The following is a 10,555-nucleotide window of genomic DNA, read 5'->3' on the forward strand; positions in this document are numbered from 1 at the left end:
GATGAAGAAATGTGGTACATAGACACGATGGAGTGCTAATCAGCTATAAAAATGAATGAGATCTGTCATTTGCAACAACGTGGATGGAACTGGAAGTCATTATGTTAAGTGAAATATTCCAGGCACAGAAAAACAAATGTCACATGGTTTTACTTATTTGTGGAGGTTAAAAATGAAACAGTTGACCTCATGGAGATAGAGAGCAGAATGATGCTTACCAGAAGCTGGGAAAGGTACTGGGTTGGTGAAGAAGTCAGGATTTTTAATAGGTACAAAAATTAGAAATAATGAGTAAGATCTAGTATTTGATAGCACAACAAGGTGCCAATTGTCAAAATAATTTATTGTACATTTAAAAATAACTAAAATAGTATAATTGGATTGTTTGTATCACAAAGGATAATTGTTTGAGGTGATGGATACAACTTTTACTCTGATGTGATTATTATACTTTGTATGCCTGTCTCAATATATCTCATACATCACATAAATATATACTTACTGTGGGCCCACAAAAAATGAAAATAAAACATTTAAAAATAAATAGGTGGAACAGCCAAGATGGCCAAATAGAAACAGCTCTGCTCTCTGGCTCCCACCAAAAAGGATGAAAACAGTGCGTGAATTCTGCATGTTCAATTGAGGTATCAAGGTTTTCACAATGGGACAGACTAGGCAGATGGCATGACCCACGGAGTGCAAGGAAAAGCAGGGTGGAGTGATGGCCCACCTGGGAGCTGCACAAGGCATGGGGAGCTCCCTCCCCAAGCCAAGGAAGACGGTAAAGCACGTTTTTCCCATAATCCTTGCAATCCATGGATCAGGAGGTCCTCTTGTGAGCCCACACCACCAGGGCCTTGGGTCCCAAGCACAGAGCTGTGCATACTCACTGGGGCTGCTCAGGTGGGCAGCTGCTCTAGCAGACACTGAGACACAGGAGTTTCTGCATACCCCAGCTCTGGGAATTCCAGTGAGGCAAGAGATCTGTCCACTCCCACGGGAAGGGGGCTGAAGCCAAGAAGTCAAGTGACCTCGCCCAATGGGTCCACTCCCACAAAACCCCACAAGCTAAAAATCCACTGTCTTAGAATCTACGCTGGCCAGTGCACCTAGCTAGAGACTGCTTGAAAAGACGGAGTTTGGGGCAGGGTAAGGGAAGGCCACCATTATTGTGCCTGCCAGCTGGCCATTTTCCCCTGTTGCCAGTGCCAGAGAGACTGGGTGGTTTAGACCAGGAGCAATTCCCCACAGCACAGCGTCTGGGGCATTTTGTGGCCAGACTACTTCTTTAAGTGGAACCCTGATTCACTCTTCCTCACTGGGTTGGGTGGAGTCTCCCTGTGGGAATTTCAGCATCTCCAAGCAGGGGTTTATGGACAGAGCTCTGGTATTCTTGAGAAAAGCCACTAGGAGGAGGGGCAGCTGCAATATCATGTGTCAATGGTCTTAGTCTTTTCTTCCTGCTGGCTCTGGAGAGACAGGGCAGCCAGGATGAGGGGGATTCCCCCAAGCACAGCACACCCACTCTGCCAAAAGGCAGTCAGACTGCTTATTTAAGCGGGTCTCTGATCCCCCTCCACCTAATGGGGTGAAGCCTCCCAAAAGGAGTCCCCAGACACCTCAAACAGGAGTGTTCCAGCTAGCATTACATAAGTGCCCCTCCAGCCTGGGCGACAGAGCGAGACTCCGTCTCAAAAAAATAAATAAATAAATAAATAAATAAGTGCCCCTCTGCATCAGAGCTCCCAGAGGAAGGAGCCAGCTTCCATTGTTGCTGTTCTGCAGACTCCACTGATAGTACCTTCAGGGGTGGGAGGTACTCACGTGAATAGGGTCTGGAGTAGACCCCCAATAAATCACAGCAGCACTACGGAAGAGGGACCTGACTGCTAAAAGCAAAACAAACAGAAAGCAACAACAACAACAACATAATTGAAAAAGACCCCACAAAAACCTCTTCCAAAGGTCAGCAGCCTCAAAGATAAAAGATAGGTAAACCCATGAAAATGAGAAAGAATCAATGCAAAAATGCTGAAAACTCAAAAAGCCAGAGTGCTGCTTCTCCTTCAAATGATCACAACACGGCTTCAGCAAGGGCACAGAACTGGGTTGAGGCTGAGACTGATTAACTGACAGAAGTAGGCTTCAGAACATGAGTAATAAGAAACTTCATTGAGTTAAAGGAGTATGTTCTAACTCATTGCAAAGAAGCTAAGAACCATGATAAAACATCATAGGAGCTGTTAACCAGAATAATGAGTTTAGGGGGGAACATAAATAACCTGATGGATCTGAAAAACACAACAGGAGAACTTCACAATGCAAGCACAAGTATCAATAGCTGAATAGACAAAGTGGAAAAAAGAATGTCAGAGCTTGAGGACTATGTGGCTGAAATAAGGCAAGCAGACAGGAATAGAGAAAAAAGAATACAAAGGAACAAAGAAAACCTCTGAGACCTCTGGTGTCCTGTTAAGAGACCAAACCTATGACTGTTAAGGGTACCTGGAAAGATGGGGAGAACAGAAGCCAATTGGAAAACACACCTCAGTATATCATCCAGGAAAACTCCAACCTAGAAAGACAGACCAATATTCAAATTCACAAAAACCAGAGAACCCCAGTAAGATACTCCACGAGAGGATCAACCCCAAGACACGTCATCATCAGATTCTCCAAGTTGATATGAAGAAAACAATGTTAAGGGCAGACAGAAAGAAGGGCCAGGTTAGTTATAAAAGGAAGCCCATCAGACTAACAGCACACCTTTCAGCAGAAACCCTACAAGACAGAAGAGATTGGGGGCCAATATGCAACATCTTAAAGAAAAGAATTTCCAACCTAGAATTTTATAACCGGCCAAACTAAGCTTCATAAGCTAAGGAAAAATAAAAATTTTTCAGGCATATAAACACCGAGGGAATTCACCACCACCAGGCCTGCCTTGCAAGAGCTCCTGAAGGAAGCACTAAATATGGAAAGGAAAAACCATTACCAGACACTACAGAAACACACTGGAGTACACAGACAATTGACATGATAAAGCAACTACATAAACAAGTCTGAAAAATTGCCAGCTAGAATCAGATTCACACGTAACAATATTAATTAAATGTAAATGGGCTGAATTCCCTAATTAAAAGACACAGGATGGCAATCTGGATAAAGAGTCAAGATCTACCATTGTGCTATATTCAAGAGACCCATCTCACATGCAAAGACACACATAGACTCAAAATAAAAGGATGGAGGAAAATTTACCAAGCAAATGGAAAAGAGAAAAAAGGGGTTCCAATGATGGATTCTGACAAAACAGACTTTAAATCAAGATCAAAATACAAAGATTTAGGGAAAAAAAAAAAAAAGAAAGGCATTACATAATGGTAAAAGGATCAATTCAATAAGAAGAGTTAACTATACTAAATACATATGTACTCAATTTAGGAGCACTGAGATTCATAAAACAAGTTCTTAGAGGTCTACAAAGAGACGTAGACCACCACACAATAATACTGGGAGAATTTAACACCCCACTGTCCCTGTTACACAGATCATTGGGACAGAAAATTAACAAAGATAGCCTGGATTTGAATTCAGCTCTCAATCAAGTGGACCTGATACATATCTACAGAACTCTCCACCACAAAACAACAGAATATACATTCTTCTTGGAGCAACATGGCCCTTACTCTAAAACCAATCAAATAATTGGAGTAAATCACTCCTCAGCAAATGCAAAGTAACTGAAATCTTAACAAACAGTGTCTAAGACCACTGCACAATCAAATTAGAATTCAAGATTAAGAAACTCACTCAAGACTACAAGACTACATGGAAATTGAACAATCTGCTTCTGAAGTTCTCCTGGGTAAATAATGAAATTAAAGACAAAATCAAGAAGTTCTTTGAAACCAATGAAAACAAAAAGACAGCATACCAGAATCTCTAGGAGACAGCTAAAGCAGAATTAAGAGGGAAGTTTATAGCACTAAATTACTACATCAAAAAGCTAGAAACATCTCAAATCAACGCCCCAACATCACAACTAATGGAATTAGAGAAATAAAAGCAAACAAATCCCCAACCTAGCAGAAGACAAGAAATAACCAAGTCCAGAGTGGAACCGAAGGAGATACAGACACAAAAACCTAATGAATTCAAGAGCTCTTTTTTTTGGAAAAAATTAATAAAATAGATAGACCTCTAGCTAGACTAATAAAGAAAAAAGAATGAAAAATAAAAAAGACACAATAAAACATGATAAAAGGGATATCACCACTGATCCTATAGAAATACAAACAACCATCAGAGAATACTATAAATATCTCTATGCAAATAAACTAGAAAATCTAGAAGAAATTGATAAATTCCTGGACACATACACCCTCCAAAGACGGAATCAGGAAGAAGTTGAATCTCTGGATAAACCAATAATAAGTTCTGAAATTGGGGTAGTTACCAAAAAAAAAAAAAAAAGCTCAGGACGCGGTGGATTTAAGGCTAAATTCTACCAGAAGTACAAAGAGGAGCTGATACCCCTTTTTCTGAAACTATTCCAAACAATTGAAAAAGAGGGAATCCTCTCTAACTCATTCTATGAGGCCAGCATCATACTGATACCAAAACCTGGCAGAGATACAACATCATCAACAACAACAACAAAAACTTCAAGCCAATATATACCTGTTGAATACTGATGCAAACATTCTCAATAAAATACTGGCAAACCAAATACAACAGCACATCAAAAAGCTTCTCCACTATGATCACGCTGACTTCATCCCTGGGATGGAAGGCTGGTTCAATGTATGCAAATCAATAAACATAATTCATTACATAAAGAGATCTAAAGACAAAACCCACATGATTATCTCAATAGATGCAGAAAAGGCTGTTGATAAAATTCAACATCCCTTCACATTAAAAGTTCTCAATAAACTAGATATTGAAGGAGCATACATTAAAATAATATAAGCCATTTATGACAAACCCACAGCCTAAATCATACTGAATTGGCAAAAGCTGGAAGCACTTCCCATGAAAACTGGCTCAAAACAAGGATGCCCTCTCTCACCACTCCTATTCAACATAGTATTGAAAGTTCTGGCCAGAGCAATCAGGCAACAGAAGAAAATAAAGGGTATTCAAATAAGAAGAGAGGAAGTCAAATTGTCTTTGTTTGCAGATGACATTATCCTATATCTAGAAAACCCCATCATCTCAGCCCAAAAGGTACTTAAGCTGAGAAGCAACTTCAGTTAAGTCTCAGGAAACAAAATCAATGTGCAAAAGTCACAAGCATTATACCAACAAGAGGCAAGCAGAGAGCCGAATCATGAATGAACTCCCATTCCCAATTGCTACAAAGAGAATATCTAGGAATACAGCTAACAAGGGAAGTGAGGGACCTCTTAAAGGAGAACTACAAACCACTGCTCAAGGAAATCAGAGAGGACACAAACTAATGGAAGAACATTCCGTGCTCATGTATAGGAAGAACCAATATCATGAAAATGGCCATACTGCCCAAAGTAATTTATAGTTTCAATGTTATTCCCATTAAACTAACATTGACATTCTTCACAGAATTAGGAAAAGTGATTTTGAAATTCATATGGAACCATAAAGGAACTTGTATAGCAAAGACAATCCTAAGCAAAAAGAACAAAGCTGGAGGCATCACACTACTGGACTTCAAACTATACTGCAGGGCTATAGTAACCAAAACAGCATGATACTGGTACAAAAACAGGCACATAGACCAATGCAACAGAATAGAGAATGCAGAAATAAGACCACACACCTATGACCATCTGATCTTTGGCTAATCTGACAAAAACAAGCAATTCAGAAAATATTCACTATTTAATAAATATTGCTGGGAGAACTGGCTAGCCTTGTGCAGAAAATTGAAACTGGACCCCTTCCTTATACCTTACACAAAAATTAACTCAAAGTGGATTAAAGACTTAAATACAAAACTCAAAACTATAACCTTGGGAAAAAATCTGGGCAATACCCTTTAGAACATAGGCACAGGCAAGGATTACATGACGAAGTCACCAAAAGCCACTGCAACAAAAGCAAAACTCTATAAATAGGATCTTATTAAATAAATAACTTCTGCACAGCAAAATAAACTAATATCAGAGTGAACAAACAACCTACAGAGTTGGATAAAATTTTTGCAATCCATCCATCTGACAAAGGTCTAATATCCAAAATCTGAAAGAATTTAAACAAATTTACAAGAAAATAATGAACAATTCCACTAAAAAGTGGGCAAAGAACATGAAAAGATATGTCTCAAAAGAAGACATTCAAATGGCCAACAAACATATGAAAAAAGCTCAACATCACTGATGCTTAGAGAAATGCAAATCAAAACCACAATGAAATACCGTCTCACACCAGTCAGAATAGCAATTATTAAAAAGTCAAGAAACAGCAGATGCTGGCAAGGTTGCAGAGAAATAGGAACACTCTTACACTGTTGGTTGGAATGTAAATTAGTTCAACCAATGTGGACAACAGTGTGATGATTCCTGAAAGGTATAGAACCAGAAATACCACTTGACCCAGCAATTCCATTACTGGGTATATACCCAAAGGAATATAAATCATTCTATTACAAAGATAAATACATGTGTACGTTCATTGAAGCACTATTCACTATAACAAAGACATAGAATCAACCCAAATGCTCGTCAATGATAGCCTGGATAAAGAAAATGTGGTACATATACATCATGGAATACTATGCAGCCATAAAAAGGAACAAGATCATGTCATTTGCATAGACATGGATGAAGCTGGAAGCCATTATCCTCAGCAAGCTAATGCAGGAACAGAAAACCAAACATCACGTATTCTCACTTATAAGTAGAAGCTGAAAAATGAGAACGCATGGATACAAGGAAGGGAACAACACTCATTGGGGCTTGTCAGGGGGTGGGGTATGACAAGAGAGAACATTAGGAAAAATAGCTCATGCATGCTGCACTTAATAGCTAGGTGATGAGTTGATAGGTGCAGCAAACTACCATGGCACACATTTACTTATGTAGCAAACCTGCACATCCTGCACATGTACCCCAGAACTTTAAAAACAAAAATAAATAAATAATTAAATAAAATAAATGTTCTACTGAAATAGCTGCTGGTCATATGACGGGTTTTTTCTTTATATGTGACTAGACACTTTTATCTTGCTGGTTTTAGGATTCACTATATTTGATTTTAGACAGTCTTACTATAATGTGCCATGGGGTAGAACTGTTTGTCCTGTATCTCCCTGAGATGGCAGGGCCTCCTTTATCTAGATGCTTAAAACTCTTGATAGACGTAAGAAGATTTCATCTATTACTTTGTTGAATAGATTTTCTAATCCTTTCTTTTTCTCTTCCTCCTCTGGGATGCTGATAATTTAATATTTGTTTGCTTAATGTTGTCCCAAATGTCACAAGTCTTCATGTATTCTTTTTGCTTTTTATTTGTTTTTATCTTTCTGGATTATTTCAAAAACTAGCCTTCAATTTCTGAGATTTTTTTCCTGATCTAGTCTATTGTCAAATTTATTTTGTATTTCCTTCAATTAATTCTTAAGTTCCAGAATTTCTATTAGATTATTTTTTAAAAATTATTTTTTGATCAATTTCTCATTCATATCCTGAATTAATTTTCTGACTTTTTTGTATTGTTTTTCAGAACTATCTCGTATCTCACTGAGCTTCATTAGTATCAATATCTTGAATTCATTATCTGGTACAAAAAATTCTTTTTTTTATTAAGATCTATTGCTGGAGAGGTATTGTGCTCCTTTGTAGATGTTGTGTTTCCTTGCTTTTTCGTGTTTCCAGTTCTTCTACATTGACATCTGCACATATGGTGTAATAGTTGCTTCTTACTATTTTTGAATTTTTTTGTAGGGGAGAACTTTTTCCTGCAGGTATACTTGTGGTTTTGGTTGGGTGGGGCACTTTGGCTTTGATTATGGGTGTGTGCAGTAGTGTAGTCTCTATTTCACCAATTGTAAACAGTATTAGTGCTTTCTTTGATTTCCTCTGTAAGTTAGGGTGCAGTTAAGAGTGGAGGTTTTGACGAAGTTGTGCTGGGGACTGGGAAGCCAGGTGAGCCAGTCTTCAGGACCCAGTTGTGGCAGCAGTGGGCTGAGTATGCCTGTCTTTGTTCTCTGGGTTAATGTATACTCACACCGTGTTGGTGGTCCCTGACAGGCTGCTTCTTGGGCCTCCAGGTGGCCTGCACAGATACCAGTAGTGGCAGCTGTGGACCAGGCAGGTGAGCAGGCCCCTTGGCAGGTGGCATGATGTGGCCGATGGCAGTAGCAGTGGTGAGACAAGCCTCTGGTTCGCAAGCAGTGCACACTGGCGTTAGTGGTGGCTGTGGTGTGGTTTCATCACCCACAGTCCCAAACATGCTTCTCTCTGTGGAAACTACTCTGAAGTGACACACAGAGGTGGAGTTGGGACCTCCAGCCTTCACACTGGAGTCCTGGCATGAAGGCCACATCACCATTGGGATCACAGTCACCATTCATAGTTCCAGACAGGAAGCTCTCCAGTTCACACACTACAGCTTCCGGTGGCAGCACGAATGGGTGTGTAGAGGGAGAGGTGGGTCCCCGTTCTCTATGTATGAACCCAAGCACAGAGGGTGTTCCATTGATGGGGAGGCATCTCATCCTCTGTTTATAAAGCCAAGCACAGAATTTGTTTCACTGCTGGGGCAAGGTCACTTCTCACAGCCCCAGACAGGATGCTCTTGAGTTCTGGAAAGTGTACGCTTTGATTTCCTTTGTTCCAGGGGCTGCCTTCTCTTGTGCTGCACCATCCTTTCCCTGCGGAGTAGTTTTCCTTGTGGACTAAAGTACTGGATACCCCACAGCACCTTTGGTTCTAGTGAGCACGGTGCCTCTACAGCCCTCCAGGTGGACACTGGGGAATGCCAATGGGAGGCCCTGGCATGTGGAGATACAGGGGCTGTTGTTCCCAGGGCTGGATACACTTTCATGATGGCTGCTCTTCTAAAATGGCACCTTGTCACAGCCACTCGAGTCACGGGGGTGGAATGTGATTTCACATGAGTTCCATGCCTGGTGCAGTGCCCTCTTGGAGTCTCCAAAGCACTGCCTATGCTAGTGTCAGGGTTCAGGAGGGTAGAGGAGCCTCCCTGCAGTTTGGAATGCAGCAGTCCATGGCGGGATGTGGAACACTGAAACTCTCTCACACTTTCCCCACAATACTGTGCTCCTCCAGGCTCTCAGCAGATCTCAGCTAAGTTGGCCACTTGCCTGTTTGCCCTTCTGTGCCTCAGGTGCTTCTCCTGAGTTTTTTGCTGGCCTCTAGTGTACTCTTAGATGTTCTCTTCCAGGTTTGACTTCCTATTCATAATTTTGGTTATCCTTGCCCGAGAGGGCAGGTGTCTCCTGTCTCTATTCAGCCATCTTGAACTAGAATCCTGTGAAAACAGTTTCAAAAGCAGTACACCGACATTATCAGCTCCCCAAAATCTTTACGCCATAGGAATACATTTGCTATAATAAGCTTTCCACTTAAACTTTTAGTTACACATGCTTTACAAATAAGTCCATCGATTTATTTTATATATATTAATATGTAATTTCTCATTTTTAACTCAAAGTCATAAATATCAGTTTTATTTTGTAACATGACAAATTTAATTTCATGCTTAATGCTAAAAAACTAGTAATATTTTCACATTTTATCATATTGCCCTTACTATTTTTACTTTCTTAGAGTTACGACTGAAAAATAATTCAATGATTATTTCTCCCACATATCTGAAAAATACGTTTCCACTTAAGCTTCATTTCCCCAGTTGGCTTGTAAAATCTGTGAAATAATCATTTAAAAGAATAGGTTTGTGTGTTCTTGTTTCACCTTCAAGAGAGAGTACAAAAACCATCAGCATTCAAGATTCCACAATCAATCCCCTTGCTGTGTATAGCAGTCCTCACAATTCATCGTTGCAAAATAAATATTCTACTATATCTAATGGAAAGTAAAGAAACTAATCTCTGCCTTATAGGAATCCACAGCACAAGAGGAGACCGAGTTTTTCCAATGTTTTGTGGTTCTGTGTTCCAGCATCTGGAATAGTTTCCTTGCTTGCTGTTCTAGTAGCCTAGTTCCCTCTTGTTTTAGGGAAAGAGAATAGTCACATGGAGAATAAACAGTTATGAAATTTGTTCCAAGAATCATTCTTATCAAGGCTTTGGCCAGATATCTCATTCCACTATGTAATTTAGTGTGACCCAAGCTGATGGTCAAAACACTGTAGCTGTCAAGCACACAGATACTAACTGAATTTTATCTAATAATATCCAAGAGGACATCGGTTGTGAATACCTTACAGAAGCAATAACTTCCCAGCTTTTATTTCTCTGATCCTGTGGTAATGATTCTTTTACCTTTGAAAACAGATATGTTTCTGATACTGAAAACAGGAAGAAAAAAACACCTAATGAAATTCCTGTGTTTTAACTTGATAGATTTGTTTCCTTCAGCGTGCAGAC

This window comes from Macaca thibetana, chromosome X (genome assembly GCF_024542745.1).
Source record: "Macaca thibetana thibetana isolate TM-01 chromosome X, ASM2454274v1, whole genome shotgun sequence".
NCBI classification, from domain to species: Eukaryota; Metazoa; Chordata; class Mammalia; order Primates; family Cercopithecidae; genus Macaca; species Macaca thibetana.